This window comes from Condylura cristata, unplaced genomic scaffold (genome assembly GCF_000260355.1).
Source record: "Condylura cristata isolate star-nosed mole 26May11 unplaced genomic scaffold, ConCri1.0 scaffold00012, whole genome shotgun sequence".
Taxonomy (NCBI): domain Eukaryota; kingdom Metazoa; phylum Chordata; class Mammalia; order Eulipotyphla; family Talpidae; genus Condylura; species Condylura cristata.
Window position 1 is genome coordinate 13,554,448 of NW_004567113.1, and position 19,018 is coordinate 13,573,465.

The window sequence follows — 19,018 nt, forward strand, 5'->3', positions numbered from 1 at the left end:
TGACATTTTGCAATATTTGGAGATATTTTTCATCATCATGACTGGAGGGGATGTCACTGGCAATTAATGGAGAAACCAGGGCTGCTGCTAAATATCTTACAGCACATAGACAGTCCCCCTTTCCTACTCCTGTTTACTCATAACAAATAATTACCCAGCTCAGAAAGTACCACAGTTGAGTAACCATAACCTAATACAGTGAATGTACGATAAATATTTGTTGAATATTCTTTATTTTTTCCTGGCATTTGTTTTCCCCTTCATTTGTAGAAAACATATTCATTTCTTGATTTTTCTGCTTCCTACTATGGAAAAGAGGATTTTGCTCTTACCATATTCCCTTTCCCAGACACACACTCTTCTGTCTTTCCTATCCTGTCTTTGTTTGATTAAAAGTCCATGGAGTTTTATGCACCTCATTTCAGTCACTTCAATGTATACTGTTTTGGTTTCTTTAGCACGAACAGGTAGATAGTTCAACAAAATGTTTTTGTTAGCTTTTAATCTAGCAACTAATAATTCATTCCCAAACTCTCCAAAGGAGCTGAGAAATAACCTCCCTTTGCTTGCTTGTACAAGTGCTTGCTATATAGCTTTAATCTTGAGATGTTTCCTCATCAGTATCCCTCTCTTGTGTTGGGCCTTCTGGTTTTTAATTTCAGGTCTTCCCCTTTCTTGATTTATTTCATTCTATTGGTAAAAAATATCAAAAATTTCCTTAGAAAAGGTGAGTCAGCAATATATTTCTGAGAACTTACTTGCCTACAGGTACCTTTATACTAATTTTCTGTTGTGCTGGTAGTTTTGGGTATAGAAACCTGGTATGGAAATCACTTCCCCTCAGAATTTTGGGAAGTATTCCTCTATTTCTTTAGTACCCATATATTGTTATTGAGAAACCTGGTAACTATTACAATTGCCAAGTATTTGCTCTCCTGAACAATCTGCCTCTCTTTTTCCCTCCCCAACCCAACCCCCCAATCCTTGTATTGTCTTTAAACTCTTTTCTTGTGCTATAATTTCACATGCCTTGTTATGGTCCTTATTTTTGTTCATTGAATCTGAAACTTTTCCTTGTAGGAATTTTGCTCTATTACAAGCAACATGCTCCTTTTGAGACTATACAGTCTCTCCTGTCTAGACCCCTGTTACAATTCTATTTTTTAGAAATACCATACTCTTCAATGTTTGATCCTTGCCAAAGTTCAATTTGTATTTTAATGTCTTTTCCTGCTCAAACTTGTGTTTGGGCATTTACTCTTCTAAGGAGGCTAATTAATAATATTCCACTATCTAGCTTCCCAAATTGTTGACATTTCTTACCTCTTGTCCTTTTAATTTCATGCTTTATACATCAAAATCTCTACTTAATGTTTTGTCATGTAACTAACATTTTATTGGAGTTTTGAGAGGAAGTCCAGATAAATGTATATATTTAACCTGCTAAATTAATATTTGTGACACATACTTACTTCTAGGCAGACTGAGAGAAAGCTTATTGATTTACTTTTTGTTAAAAAACCAAATCTTGGGCCCTCCCTGGTGGCATAGCGGGTTGGAGCACTGCGCAGCCAAGCCCGCAGTGCGAGTTCTATCCCCCCTCCCCTTCCCATCCCCCCCAGGGCCACGTGGCGCGACCTCTCCTGGCCCTTCAGCAGTGTACTTCATCAGCTGGCCTGTTCTGCTCTCCACCTGTTTCTGGTGAATCCTCTAACAGTCTCTGTACCTCTGGCCTGTACCCCAGTTCTGTATGCATAAATAATAAAATCTTTAAAAAAAAAACAACAAAGCGTTAAAAAACATTCAGGAGTCTTTAAAAGACCAAGGAAAAGGAGAAAACTAATTTTATTAGGCAAAAATAGAGGTTTAGTGAGAATGATTATGTTCTATCTGTGTGAAAAATGTTAGAAAAAATTTTAAAATACTTCAAATTTCATCTTTTATGAGGCTGACAGTACAGTAGCTTTAAAGAGAAAGTCATTTTTTCCCTAATGTAATGGTAAAAATACAGTGTAATCATGAAAAGTGGGACTCATTTGAAAGGTAAGGGAGTAAAGTGAAATAAAATCTTTAAAATTTTTCTGCTCTAATGTCCTGGGATTTAGATGTTAGCACCTTTTCCATAAGAAAGACATAATAAATTAATAGATTGGGTGGTATGGTGAATTATAATAATCCCACTAAGTACTCAAATGCTCGTTAGAAACAAATGTTTTAAGTATATAGCTGAACTTGGAAGAAATTTAGAAAACCATGTATGGATTCTAGAAAATCTGATAAATTGTATCAATGCTACATACATACAGCCTTTTCTAGATTTAGGAGCGTGATGATTTGGCCTTTGCCATCAGAGTTTAGGATTGTAGTTCTTATGACTAAGCATTGGCTCACATAAGGAGAACAGTAGAAATACACTTTATCTCCATCCTTCCTGTTAACGAGGCTTAAAGCTTTGGAGTCTTCCTTGACTCTTTGATTCCACATTCACTTTGTCAGCTTTCCAGTTTGTTCCACTTTGAGAACATATACAGAAACCCATGACTTCTCACTTCAGTACTGCATGCTATACTCACTTAACACTATACCTTTACAACTTCATTCTTTATTTCTTGCTGAAACAGACTTTTCATCTGAGATCATACCATCCATTTGAAATACTTGTTTTAGAATTTCCTTTGAAACAACAGGAACTCTCATATACTACTGATAGAAATATAAATCAATGCATATATTGAAATATTTGGCAAATTAAAAGATGCACATATTATAAGATCCATACTTCTGTTTCTATCCATACTTTGTTGAGTGAGGGTTCCAGTGTACGAGCAATCAAGCAAGGGGTTTGCATAAGACAATCCATTGGACAATAGGAAAATAACACTAGAACCTCTATTTTCATTATTTTAATCTAAAAACTGGGGGAAATGAAATTGTTTTAATGTTTAACATATGGACAGGAGGCACCTGACCAAATGGCACTTGTGGAGGTTCCTTGCTTAAGTTCTGGTAGGATAATATGCAAGTTAACCCAGGATGGCATTATACTCAGAGCATCCTGTGATGCGGAGTGATACTGGTGCACTTCTTGGACATCAGAGACTAGCCTAGACTATACTAGAAAGAACACTGGGGAAACTTATGCTTCAGTAAAGAGGAGGTGTTTGGTGAGGTATGCCTGGAGGCGATGGTCCAGGCAGCATGCTGTCATATAAACTGTGGTGATGTAGCACTGATGCAGCTAGGAGAGAGAAGAGATGAATAATATGGGGGCACACAACCTTGAGTGAGGGGAAGTTAAGTTTGGAGCAGTGGGGGTTCACCTGGCAGGATCTGTCCCTGGTGAAAAGAACTAGGAAAGTGTACTGTGTGGTGCACCCCTTTTCCACCCCTTAAAAATGGTATTCACCCGAGAGGTGCAGACTGCATAAACTGCATCTGGGACACCAGTGAGAATGGTTACTGGCAGTGCCATAAACATGAGCTAGCCTCCCTCCCAGCACATTCCTACCAGCAACTGGACCTCTCTAAGCACCTCCACCACCTAATTCAGAAGCTTGAAGATCAATTCTCTGAACCCACAGGTGTTGGGGAAGGTAAAAAAAAAAAAAAATCAAATGAAGGGCCTTCCCTGGTGGCGCAACAGGTTAAAGCACAGCACGATGAAGCTAGCCACAGTTGCTTCAGCACGAGTTAGATCCCCAGCCATTGAGGTGACTGACTCATGGCAGACCTCTCCTGTCTCACCTGCTGCTCCCCTCAGCAGTGTATTTTGTCCATCTGCCTGTTCTGCTCCCCACTCTGTCTCTGGTGAATCCTCTCACTCCCTGCACGTCTGGCCTGTACCCCAGTTCTGTATGCATAAATAAACAAATCTTTAAAAAAATCAAAGAACCACAGTACCAGCTGATCAAAAAGTAGAAGTACAGCAATCACTGAAGTACTGCTACAGAACTTAAAAAACAGGGAAATACTAAACAGCAAAATTGTCAGATGGAGAAATATAACACATGGCATTTTGACACTGCTAGAAAATACATAACCATAAGGAGAGAACTACTCTTCAGAATCAAACCACAGACTTGGAAGAGTTTGTCTTGCAATCAGATTCAAAATTTCTCTAATAAAGAAATTCAAGAAATGGAAGAAAAAAATGCAGAAAAGCTGATTAAAAAGATACAACAAAACTCAGAAAAATGAATAACCTGAGAAGTAAAATTAATGAACAGAAATTAGAAACTGAAACTACAAAAAGAACAATAGAGGGTTTTAAAAATTCTGCACAAAGCTATGGAAATGGACTAGACCAAATGGAGGATGGAATCAATGACCTTGAAAATAATGCACAGAGCCTCCCTGTTGGCACTGGGGTTAAGTCTCATGCTGCATGAGTTTGATTTCTGGCCAGGGAGGTGACCCATATGGCACAGCAGACCTCTCCTGTCTCACCCTCTGCTCCCTTCAGCAGTGTATTTCAGTAGATCTGCCTGTTCTGTAAGTATAATGGGTATTTCAGAAGGGTAAGGAAAATTATTCAAAGAATAAAGGAAGTCTTCCCATATGTGGGTGAAGAAACTGAACATAAAAGTCCATGGAACACCTAATATCTAAATGTAATGAGATCTACACCAAGACACATTGTTCTTGGTGCAATTACTAAGAGCTCAAGACAGAATATTGAAAGTGGCTGGGGAAAAAAAAAGATGATATCCCTATAAAGTTATATCAAGCTTATATCAGACTGGAGGAAACCCACAGAGAGAATAGAATGATGTATTCAAAATACTCAAAGATGAAATTTGCCATCTAAGAATATTCTGGAGATTCTCTTTCAGATATAAGGAAGAAAAAAGGATTTTCGCAGACAAACAAGTTGAGGGGTTTGCCAACAATAGACCTTCCCCATAAGAGATTTTGAAAAGAACTCTCATCTAATTTGAAGAGAAGGAAAATCACCAAAAACAAAACAAGAAAAAGAAAATAGGTAAAATCAGAAAACTAAAGACAAGATTGCAGTAGCAGATCCTCATATATGAATAATCAACCTAACTATAAATAGACCAAACTCATCAGTCAAAGACACATAGTGACAGGTTCAATCATAAACCAAAACCCAACTTTCTGTTGTCTTCAAGAGACTCAGCTGAACTCCAATGATAAATACAGGTTCAAAGTAAATGTTTGGGAAACAACCCTACAAACAAATGGGACCCATTAAAAAAAGACATGGTCACACTTGCATGTGATAATATAGACTTCAGCTAAAAAAGTTAACAAGGATGGACAGGGATGGACAATAATAATGGTTAAGGGATTACACTGAAAAGACATAATACTCAACAATATATATGCATCAAATGAAGGAGCATCGAAATATATAAGACAACTATCTATGAATCTGGAAAAAACAAGCAAACACAATAGTGGTAGGGAACTTCAAAATCTACTTATCTCAATGAACAGATTAACCAGGCAGGAAAAAGGGTCAGAGGTTCCGGAAGAAGCAACTTTAACAGACATGAGACATTGAAGATGAAAGAATTATATTTGATTGTTACACAATTACACACAGTTACCACAATTCATCAAGTTCTACACTTAAAGTGGATGAATAGTAGTATATGTAAGCAATACTTTAAAAAATTATTTTTAAAAGTGAAAAATTAGGCTAAGGTAAAAAATGATTTAAGGAATAAAATTGATAGAATTTGGTGTGTAGAGTATGATGAGTATACTTTGCTTTTACAATGGTGGCTATGCTTCCAGAATAGATGAGTCAAGATAAAACTTAAAATACACACACACACACATACACACACAAACCACACACTCACAAAAACAAAATATGCTGTCATGGAAGTATTCACCAAATGATTGCTTTAAAAATATTTTAAATTTGACTTAAAACTATTTTTAATTCCATATTATCCTGATAGCAAATTCTGAATATATAACCTATGTTGAGGAAATGGTTAAATGAATCCTTATAAACTTAACATCCAGTTTTAATAGTTATCAAATTATAGCCATTTTTATAATTCACCTTACTCTCATTTATGAACTATTTTAAAACAAACCCTAAATGTTATGTAATTTCATTAATAAATATTTTAGTGTATATTTCTAACAGCTAATGACTACTTAAATACAGTATGAGTATCATACTTAAAAATTAAAAATATTCGGGCCCTCCCGGGTTGAAGCACAGCACTAAGAAGCTAAAGCCAATTCAGCATGAGTTCCATCCCTGGCCCTGGAGGTGATCCACATGGCATAGCAGACCTCTCCTGGCCAGCCTGCTGCTCCCCTCAGCAGTGTACTTTGTCAGTCAGCCTGTTCTGCTCCCCACTCTGTCTCTGGTGAGTCCTCTCACCACCCCTGCACCTCTGGCCTGTAGCTCCAGTTCTGCATGCATAAATAGATAAGCCTTAAAAAAATTAAAAATATTCCCTAATGTTACCTAATATCCTGCCAAAGTTCAAATATCTAATTGTCTCATGAAATTGTAAACTATCATTTTTACAATTTGAATTAAATAAGGAGCACATATTGCGAGTGATATCTTCTAAATCCATTTTAAAATAAGTTCCTTGTTTCCCCCTCCATATAATTTATTTGTTGATTAACCTATGTGTTACCAGAGATGAAAAAAATCTGTTACGCAAATAAACATTTCTAATGTAGTGGGTTTCTTTCTTTCTTTTTGTTAATATTTATTTACTTATGCATAGAGGAACTGGGGTACAGGCCAGAGGTGCGGGGTGGGGTATGAGAAGATTCACCATAGACATAGTGAGGAGCAGAATAGATGGACTGACTGAAATACACTGCTGAGAGGAGCATCGGGCGGGTCAGGAGAGGTCTGCTGTGCCAACTGGGTCAGCTCCCTCACTGGGGATCAACTTGTGCTGCAGTGGCTGTGAAGGGCTTCATAGTGCTGAGATTTAACTTGCTGTGCCACCAGGGAGGCCCCATAATGGGTTTCTTTATTTAAATCGTTTCACAACTATTTTACTATTTTAGTTGCATTTGAATTTTTTTATAAGTCATAGTTTGGTGACATAGGATTATCTCACAGCATGCTTGGTTTGGTTTCTTTCGGCAATTTGTCTCAAGGGCAATAATCCTATAGTTTATAGCACTGTTTGGATATCAACTAAGTGTGAATCACTTACCATTGTTTTGAGATCATTTGTTCCATCAGTGAAGTTATTCAATCTTTCTTCACTTTCCAAAATTTTATCAATATTTTCAGCCATAATATTTTTTACATCAGTTATTTGATTCTTCAGTGTGCATACAGAGTTGCCATCTTGATTTCTATTGTATATCATCTATATATAAGTGAAATATAACACAGATTTTATTTTCTGTAAATAAAATCTATTGTAACATTGTGAAAATTAGAGCAAAAGTATTAAAGGCATATATCACTTATGTTTCAGCATACAGAATCAACTAAGCCTCAATTTGTCCCACCTTAATTTTGAAAAAGAAAAAAGGAAGCAAGGGGGGCATATCAATGTATTCAATCAGCAGTGGGAATGTTTTTTAAAAATGATGTACACAGACTTTTAAAAGATTTATTTATTTATGCATACAGAACTGGGGTACAGGCCAGAGGTGCAGGGGCGGTGAGAGGATTCACCACGGACAGAGTGGGGAGCAGAACAGGCAGATAGACGAAGTACACTGCTGAGGGGAGTAGCGGTGGGTCAGGAGAGGTCTGCTACACCATGTGGATCACCTCTGGGGCAGGGATCGAATTAGGGCTGCAATGGCTTTAGTTTCTCTGTGCTGTGCTTTAATGCACTGCCAGGGAGGGCCGTGTATGCAGACTTTTTAAAGAGAGTCACGTCATAGGTTCAAAGTAAAACTGAGTAGGAAATGGCATTCCCATGTACTCCTTCAGCTTTCCAAATGCAGTTACCCTCACTGTCAACATCCTGCACTAGATTGGTATTTTAAAGTTAATGTCCCCACACCAGTGCATCACTATCCCAAAGTCTGGTTTATGTAAACGCAAGAAGTGACAAGTAGATTGAATTTCAAAGAGTTGAAACAAATGCATGATAAAAGTGGGGGAAATAACCTAATATTAAATTATTAAATATCTATTTGGGTTAAGATAATGTCTGAACCCTACTCATGCCATACCCAAAAGTAAATTCCAATTAGATTAGGTACAATAATTTTCATAAAGATATAACACAAAAATCTGACTTAAGAAATTAGAATTTTTTCTAACATAATAGTTTATTTAAAAAATTTTTTTTATTATTTTTTCTAATTTGTTATCTGATTTCCTGTATGCCCCATGGTTTACATAGATTATGTGTTGTTTGATTTAAAATATTTAAGAATTTTCCTGATATATTTCTTGTTCAACTCAGCTGTGGTTAGAGATGCCATTTTAACAATATTTTAAAGTTGTGATTTATTGAGGTCTCCTTTATGGTCATTATTATTGCCCATAACTAAATATGTAATGTACAATTGAAACCAACATTCATTCTGTTGCTGGTGAGTGGATTTGCTAATAAAGTAATTTGGGCTAAATCATGTTCAGGTATTCAAATTTTCTAGAATCTTAATTATTCTAACAATAATTTATTTTTTACATTATTTTGTGCCCTTTTCTATCTCAGTTGTAATCCCTGTGGACTTCCCATTACTAAATCACCCATGTGCCCTGCCCTCCCCACCCCCCTGCCCGCCCCACTGTTTTCACTCCAATTCCCCACTCCACTCCCATAAAATGTCTCTGGTATATAGTTGTTCATTATTATTATTTTCTCCCCTCTGGTCCTTTATAATCCTGCTATGAATGAAACCATCCGGTATTTTTCTTTTTCTTTCTATCTTATTTCACTAAGCATGATCTTTTCCAGCTCCATCCACGATGCTGCAAAAGACATGAGTTTATCTTTTTTGATCGCTGAGTAATAATCCATTGTGTATGTGTACCACATCTTTTTAGTCCAGTCATCTACTACTGGGTTGATTCCATGTCTTTCCAATTGTAAATAAAGCAGCAATAATCATGGGGGTGCAGGTATCTCTTTGAATCAGTGTTTTTGTATCTTTTGGGTAGATACCAAGGAGTGGGATTGCTGGGTCATAGGGAAGCTCCATGTTAAGCAGTTTGAGGAACCTCCAAACAGTTTCCATAGTGGTTGTACTAGTTTGCATTCCCACCAGCAGTGCAGGAGAGTTCCTTTTTCTCCACATTCTTGCCAACATTTGTTGTTGCTAGTTTTTTTTTTTAATTTTATAACAGTTTATTTTTGTATCATTTTGTACATTTTTTCCCCCCATCTCAATTGTAATCCCTGTGGGTTTCCCATCACCAAGTCACCCGTGTGCCAGCACCATAATCCCGTGCACTTCCCTCCTCACCCCCCCCCCATTTTTGATCCCATTCCCCACTCCACCCCTGCAAAATGTCTCTGGTATATGGTTGTTCATTTTGTTATTTTCTCGCATGGTCCATTATACTCCTGCTATGAGTGAAACCATCCAGTATTTTCCTTTCTCTTTCTGGCTTATCTCACTAAGCATGATCTTTTCCAGCTCCATCCAAGTTGCTGCAAAAGACATGAGTTTATCTTTTTTGATCGCTGAGTAATAATCCATTGTGTATGTGTACCACATCTTTTTAGTCCAGTCATCTACTACTGGGTTGATTCCATGTCTTTCCAATTGTAAATAAAGCAGCAATAATCATGGGGGTGCAGGTATCTCTTTGAATCAGTGTTTTTGTATCTTTTGGGTAGATACCAAGGAGTGGGATTGCTGGGTCATAGGGAAGCTCCATGTTAAGCAGTTTGAGGAACCTCCAAACAGTTTCCATAGTGGTTGTACTAGTTTGCATTCCCACCAGCAGTGCAGGAGAGTTCCTTTTTCTCCACATCCTCGCCAACATTTGTTATTGCTAGTTGTTTGAAGATGTGCCATTCTCACTGGGGTGAGGTGGTATCTCATTGTGGTTTTAATTTGCATCTCCCTTATTACAAGTGATGTTGAACATTTAGAAATTAGAATATTTTTTATAAATATAATAGTTTATTTTTACATCATTTTGTACATTTTTTTCATCTCAATTGTAATCCCCGTGGATTTCCCATCACTGAATCACCCATGAGAAATTAGAATATTTTTATAGTAAGAGTGGAGATCTTTTAAACTCTGACATCATATCCAGAGAAAGCATATGTAAAATTTTGAATAGTAAAGAAATAAAAACAAAACCTGTGTGAAAGATTTTAATAATAAAAAGACAAATGAAAACCCTGGAGAAAAGTTTTGCAAAATATAGAACACAAAATGTTGGTATCCAGTACAGAATGAGTTCTGGTATATAAAAAAGAAAAAACCATCCACTAAAACAAAATGTAAAGTACCTAAATAAACATTTGTCAAAAGAAGCATGAATGACCATACATATAAAAAGATATTTAATATAGTAAAGAATCAGAGAAATGGAGATTTTAAAAAACTATTAATGTTGATTAAAATAAAAATATCCATATAACTCAGGACCTAAAATTTTAATTTTAGGAATTAATCTTAAAATTTTACAAGAGGGTATGTGTGTGTGTGTGTGTTTGTATATGTGCATTAAGTGTGCGTGACAAAGCTGCTTGTCATACCATTTGGTAGTGAAAAATTACATATAATTTCAATGTCAAATCACAGGAAAATTGTTAAATCATGATATGCAGTGGTTAAAAATTGATAGCTATATATCTATACTAACAAAATTGATCTGTAAAATGTAGTGTCATATTAAAACGTGAAGCTGCGGTTGCATAATGACATTAAATAACTTAGTGAAGGCATAGTGTGTATGAAGCACTGTAAGTACTTCACGTGCATTAGCTTACTGGGTTCTCAAACTACCATATAAAATAGTATTCATAGCATCTTTCATTTTCTAAATAAGAAAAATGAGATGGAGAAGTTAATAATTGTCTGATTTTACACAGCAGGAGGCAAAACAAGGATTAGGTTCATGCTCCAGAGATTTGCTTTACCATTATAATAATGATTCCAGTTTTGTGAAGTATGTATGAATTTATGTCACACATATATTGCAAACATATATAATACACATCACATATGTAAATGATAAATTCTGGAAGGTTATATACCAAACTGTTATACATTGTTCACTTTAGGGGCATTTGATTGAGAATGTAATAGATACTCATATTTTACTTTATTTACTTTCGTGTTATCTTCATTAATGAATATTAATTAAAATATTTATTTATGCATATAGAACTGGGGTACAGGCCAGAGGTGCAGGGGCAGTGGCAGGATTCACCAGAGACAGAGTGGGGAGCAGAACAGGCAGATCGACGAAGTACACTGCTGAAGGGAGCAGCGGGCTGGCCAGGAGAGGTCTGCCACGCCATGTGGTCACCTCCGGGGCAGGCGGGGATCCAACTCTTGCGGAAGTGGCTTCAGTTTCTCAGTGCTGTGCTTTAACCTGCTGCGCCACGAGGGAGGGCCCAGAATATTAATTTTTAAAAAATGACACTAAACTTCTGCTCTTTGGCAAGTGGTCAGATACACATTAAACATAACTCTTATTTTGTTGATTACAGGACCATATATTTTACAACTGATGTTCCCTGAGGTGGTCACTAGGTCAATGTAGAAAAAGGGGGTTGTAAGTAGAATTATGTTCTATTCCTCAAAAAGATGTTCAAGTCCTAACTCCTGATTCTTTATGAATGTCAAACATATTTGGAAGTAAGGTTTTTGCAGATGTAATTAAGATGTAAATGGTTAATCTTTTTGTTCTTTTCCTTTTCTCGTTTGAATGGTTAATGTTTTTAATCTAAGAGAAACATTTAAATTTTGTTAAGATAATATATCTGTAGTTCATTCAGTGACATTTCATATATTTTAAAACCTCTAAAAATGACTGCTTATTTTTTGCTTTGTGCATTCTGATAATTATAGTACAAGAGATTCAACAAAAATTTCCCTACATTTAGCCAGGTTAATTTATAAATAGTGAACAAAATTTCTTTGATGTCAGATGTGCTGCTACCTGCTTAAAATGCACATATTTTCACATGGTAACTTTTTGGTGATGATAGGCTAGTATATTTTGGTTGTGTTGCATATGAGAATTCTTCCTAAGAAAGTATATAAAAATATAACTTAAAAGCATCTATCTTTAGTTGTCTTGTCAGGAACTGTGGTGACATACCTTATGGTAATCTGCAATCAATCATGTCTTTGTAAAAAACCCCTCCCCTTGATTGCGCCTTGCTTCTAAAAGCAGCTAAGGTGTTGGGGTACCAGTTCTATGGCTATGTCACATTACATCGCATTTAGCAAGTTGGAGTGAGAGAGATTTCTGCCCTGGCTTCGGGAAGCAAAGAACTGTATTGAGGCCACCCATAAGGCAAAGCACTATCAGTCCCTAGGACCTGAGAGTGGCCTTCAGCCAAAAGTCAATAAAAAGCTGTATCCCTGACACAGCTATAAGGAAAAGAATTCCTGAATGAGTCTGAAAGCAGATGCCTTCCCAGAACCTCTATAGAAAAACAGCCAGGCTGCCAATGACTGAGGCATTGTGAAACCTTGAGCAGAGAACATGGCTAAGCAGAGCCTGGATTCCTGATTCAAAGGAACTGTGAGATAACAATTGCGTGGTGCTTTTAGACCACTGACTTTGTGGTGATTTGTTACATATAATTAGAAAACTAATATAGGTAAACTTAAAACACTTTATTATGGAATAGTTCTATCATACACAAAAGCAGAATGAATAGTTAACAAATGCCTATATAGTCATCACCTAGTGTGCGGTCCTTGAATAACATAATTTTGTTCATTATTTTATAACAAAAGCCAATCCTGGTTCACCGTGAAAAGGTTTCTTGAAGAGCTTACTGAAGACCTTATTTAGTCATATGTCATTTCACTTGTGGTCACAGTTTTTTATTGACATTAAGTGAGAATTCACTGGATGACTACTTCTTCCCCAGACGTATTATTTTAAAACAAACCCTCAGCCTCCCTGGTGGTGCAAGAGGTTAAATCGCTGCACTAGGAAGCCATCTTACAGTCACTGCAGCACAAGTAAAATCCATGGCCAAAGAGGTAACCCACATGGTGCAGCAGACCTCTCCTGTCTCACCTGCTGCTGCCCTCAGCAGTGTGTTTCAGTTAATCCACCTCTTTTGTTCACAACTCTGTCTCTGGTAAATCCTCTCACCACCCACACTTCTGGCTTATACCCCAGTTCTCTTAGAAATCTAAAACCCAAATTCAATTATTTTAATCCCAAACATTCTATTATTTTAATCTGTAAATACTTCAGTTATATCTCTAAAATATATAGTTTCATTTTCTTAAAAACAAAAGCACACCACCATTATCACACAACTAACAAATTCCTTAGGGGCCTCCCTGGTGGCTCAAGGGGTTAAGTCTCAGCACTATCAAGCTATCAGTAGCCACTTCAGCAAGAGTTAGATCCCTAAGTTTGATCCTCAGCCAGGGCGGTGACCCACATGTCACAGCAGATTTTTCCTGTCTTGCCCACTGTTCCCCTCAGCAGTGTATTTCAAAAATCTGCCTGTCTCTGGTGAATCCTCTCACAACCTCTCCTCACCAGCACCTCTGGCCTACACCTCAGCTCTTGTGTGCATAGTAAGTCTTTTTTAAAAAGTACCTAAGTGTTTTACTATTATAAAAATCTCTACTTATTCCTATTATAAAAGTATCTGCGTAATCCTATTATAAAAATATCTACATATTCCGGGTCCTCCCTGGTGGCACAGTGGGTAAAGCACAGCACAAAGAAGCTTAACCACTTCCGCATGAGTTTGATCCCCGCCTGCCCCGGCGGTGACCACATGGCGTGGCAGACCTCTCCTGACCCGCCGGCTGCTCCCCTCAGCAGTATACTTCGTAGATCTGCCTGTTCTGCTCCCCACTCTGTCACAGGTGAATCCTCTCACCCTCCGCATCTCTGGCCTGTACCCAGTTCTGTACGAATAAATAAATAAATCTTAAAAAAAAAAAAATCTACGTATTCCAAGTCAAATTCACAAAACAAATGTCATTCATAAAGGTTGGGTTTCTAGCCCTGTATGCCCTCACCCCCACATTAAAATGTTTTTGGTTTATTCATTCCCCCTTTCCTTCTTAACCCTTTTCAAAATAAGCAAATGACGAGAGATTTGTATTTATCAACTCCTGAAATGGTTGCATATAAGAATAGTAAATAAGATATCATGCAATCTTTGTGTCTTGTTTCTTTCACTTATCAACACATCATGGATATCATTCTGGATCATTAGATAGGTCTCAGTTCTCATTCATCTTTGCAGCTCATACTTCCTAACTGATCTGTCATCTACAAATTGACAGTATTTAGGAGTACAGTTACAAGTTACCTACCATATACTTTCCCAATATTTGTTGAAAATCTGTAGAAACTGCATTTGAAGGAGAAAAATATTCTTGTGACATCAGAGGATTTTTCAGAACAGTATCGCTAACCTAGAGGAATGGGTGGAAAAATTTAACACATACAGATAATTTCAAATGAAGGATTACAAAGCAAATGTTTATATGAAACAAAGTATGGCAGAAACCAGAAGTAATAGAAACCAGTAACATGGTGAACTTTTTGGTGGCTGGGTTTTCTTCCTATTTAAAGATGCAGCATGAAAACTGTGCTTGCCCATTTCCTCCAGGGTTGCAGTACAAATCCTAGTGAGAATGCTTGCACTACCTTGATTCTTGCTATATTTGAGGACATGAAGGGAAGAATAGATGTTTTCCTCTGGCAGACAAGATGGAATCCTATGCTATCTTCTGAATAAGCTCTATTCACTCTCCTCTCCCGACCCTAACCTCAAAGCCCACTCCATGGTAATGGAATCCCAACTAAATGATACTATCTTTTAAATTCTATCGAGTTACTATAGGACATTTCAAAATCTTGAGATAATTCTGACACCTGTCTGTATTTAACTATCTTTCTCAGAAGCAGTAGTAATTACTATGTGGTTAGAAATTTTGTGTCAGCTGGAAAGGGGGATAAAGTTGGTAGAGAGAAAAAGATTCAGAGCAGAATAAATGTTAACAGTGTTTAAGATTTAGGTTCTAGCAATTGCCTAGGCGTAACTGTACATTAACAACATTAGGCTTTAGAATCCTTGATTTTATATATGGTCACACATGGGCTGTTTAAAGAAATCAGTAAAATGAACATGTATGTATGACTCATGTATGTGACCAAAGAGTAACTATTAATAACTACAGTAGAACCATTTTTTCCATTAATATTTTTATGCAATATTTATCCTGAATTATATCTTTGTGATAAAATCGAAGATTACTATTAAGTTTTTTAAAAGAGGAACCAAATATACAATCTGAGCCATAAATGTTACAAAAGGAAAGTTTTGCCCTAGTCTGTCTGAGACTTTCACTCTTCTTACTCTGTCTTCTTACTCTGCTAGGCGATCAAATGCAGTATGATAGTCAGCAACAGGTGATAAGTATAAATTTAATTACCCATTAGTAAGTTTACAATTTCATGTTTCTATGTAAGTTCATGTACATAAGTACTTTTAACTACTCACCACATTTTAAAAAAAGACTTATTTATTTATGCTTATAGAACTGGGATCCAGGCCAGAAGTGCAGGGGCGGTGAGAGGATTCACCAGAGACAGAGTGGGGAGCAGAGTAGGCAGATTGACAAAGTACACTGCTGAGGGGAGCAGCGGGCAGGTCAGGAGAGGTCTGACATGTCATGCGGGTCAGCTCCCTGGCTGGGGATTGAACTCACGCTGCAGTGGCTTTGGAGAGCTTCATATTGTGGTGCATTAACCCTTTGCGCCACCTGGGAGAGCCCTTTACTACATTTTATATTGGCTGACAATTTCCAGGTAAAACTTCCCTGAAAGATAGTGTGTCTTGATTAAAAAAAATTTCCTTTCATTATAATTGATATCAATGTTTATTTTCACTATAATTGATATTTTCTATCAAGAGTATTGGTCTCATAAATTTTCCATCAATTACCTTTCTATATAGAGTTTTTATAAATTAAATACATATGCTGTTAAAAATGTATGTTAAGTATCAGTAAAGTTTAATTCCTTTCTTTTCAAGAACAAAGTAAATATAACGAGAGATTTTAATAGAGCTAAGTGCATTTGTCTTTGCAGACCTTACTTTAGAGACAGGGGAGGTATGGATGCAGAAGACAGACAAGGACTGAGAGTAAGAAGTCACTGAATAATTAATGGCTCTGTCTTCAAGAGAGATAGCCTACTACTTAGTGACTCTATTATTATTTTTAAAGATTTATTTATTTATAAATGCAAGAACTGGGGAATAGGCTAGAGATGTGAGGGGGTGAGAGGATTCACCAGAGACAGAGTGGGGAGCAGAACCGGAGATCTACTGAAATACACTGCTGAGGGGAGCCCGCGGGTGAGACAGGAGAGGTCTGCTGTACCATGTGGGTCAGGTGGCCTGAGGTTGAACTCAGGCTGCAGTGCCTGGCAATAGCTTGATAGAGCTGAGATTTTAACCCTTATGCCACTAGGAAGGCCCTTAGTGACTCTATTATTAATAAGTTATAATACAGGGAGCACATATTTTCATTAACTGAAAAATCGTTAAAGTACTTAAGAAATTACTTACATTTTTAAGAAATGCATATGGTGTTACAGAGTCGAGGGCACTGTCTGTAGCACATAGGTAAGTGATTCCATCAATAAAGAGAGTATGGTAGACAAAGCTTTGAAAGGAATATATTCATTTATATTATAGTATTGAAGAAATTAAGTACCCACAAAGAGAATTTAACTTTGTTTTCAAACTCTCATGAGTAACATAACAGCTATATGTTATTGCTGTATTTGAGGACATGAAGGGAATAATAGAAAATTTTTTATATTTAAAAAATTTAACTGTTAATAAAAATAAAATTTAAATATATATTTTAAATTATATCAATAAAAATAAATTATAATAAAGAATACACTTATAAAATGGCTTTAATATAAATTACTCACATTCCAGGATGAAATCAAGATTCTGATCAAATAGAAAATGTGATTTTTCACTATTCCTACATTTGTAGATAGACATTAAATTTTGATGCTTGTTAACTTTCTATTATGAAGGTGAGAATTTAAAAGTTGTAACTTTCAAATTGCCAGTATCAACATTCCGGAGAGCAGAATTAATGTTGAAGCGCACCGTATTCTGATCACGCCAACTTCTAGACCATTTGTGCAATCTCAGTGTCACATATTAGGGAGGCAGGAAGACTCCTGGAAAGTGCCTGCATCTTTATTACTCAAAAGTCCAGAAAATTTAGGAATATGGCAACAAAAATAGTGGCTTGGAATGACTTCAATCAGCTTGAACAGCATATATCTAAATGGTTATTTGGCACTTTCAAATAAAGTAGATATATATGGGAATGAGGAATCTCAGAAACAGGTAGAAAAGATAATTCCAGAGGTAAAGTATATGCTCTGGATATGTATTTGAAAGGCACAGAGAACAGGATTTGCTCATGGTTTAGATTTAAATATAAAAGAGACAAAAGTCAAGTATAAATCTTTCATATGATATTATGAATATAACATGCTATAAGTAATTTTGATAATGGTATTGATGATACGCTTAACTTTTTTTTTATTTTGTAACAGTTTAGATATGCTTAACTTTTTTTTTTTTTAAAAGATTTATTTATTTGTACTGGGGTACAGGCCAGAGGCTCAGGGGTGGCGAGAGGCTTCACCAGAGACAGAGTGGGGAGCAGAACAGGCAGATCGACGAAGTACACTGCTGAGGGGAGCAGTGGGCGGGTCAGGAGAGGTCTGCCACGCCATGTGGTCACCTCCAGGGCAGGTGGGAATTGAACTCATGCGGAAGTGGCTTTAGCTTCTTAGTGCAGTGCTTTAACCCGCTGCGCCACCAGGGAGGGCCTAGATATGCTTAACTTTTACTGGAAAATATTTTTACACCTAAATTGCTGAAAAAGAGTTGCAAATCTTATCATCTCCCTAAAGTTTACATATGTGATTTAAAGTAACTTGACACTGGATGTGAAAGGGAGAGATTTTTTTTTAATGATTTATTTATTTATGCCTCAAGAACTGGGGTACAGGTACAGGGGGTGATAGGATTCTCCAGAAACAGAGTGGGGAATAGTACTGGTGGATCTACTGAAATACATTGCTGAGGGGAGCAGTCGGCGAGACAGGAGTGGTATGCTGCGCCATGTTAGTTAGCTCCCTGGCTGGGAGCTTGTGCTGGTAGTGGCACCACCAGGAGGGCACTCAAGGGAGATATTTAAAGTTATGTTTATTATGTTATTAATTATTAACACTAATATAATTTTTAAATGTCAAAAATTTGAATATATGATGTCTAGAACCTACTATTATCTGACAAAAGCAATGTGGAGCAAAGTGTATCTGATAAACATCCTATTTTATTATAAAAGAAGTACAAATAAATGTGTCTCTTAAAAAAGGAAAACAAGAAAGAAAATAACAAATGAGAAATGTATACAAAATAGTGGCTTATATAGGAGGAAAAAGAGTCGTCTATAAAGAAAAGGATTGAAAATCAGATTTCTTAAAGGAAATTTGTTTTTGATTGACTTTGGAACCATATCAATGTCATATGTAATTATAAAATGCTATTAAACTTATTTTAAGAGAGCAGTCCTTACAAATTGAAAGAAAGGAATAAGTTCATATCAAGTAACAGAGACAAGAGATGATGGTGGTTGGTTACTATGAGAGCAGTGGAGGTGGTCAGATTCTGGATGTATTTGAAAGGCACAGAGAACAGGATTTGCTCATGGGTTAGATTTAAATATAAAAGAGACAAAAGTCAAGGGTCATAAAGGTTTTAGTCTTTTAGTCCTGAGAACTGGACAGTTCAGTTATATGGAAGACTGCAGGACAAGGCTTAGTTTTAGAAGTAAATTTCAAATGTTTATTAGA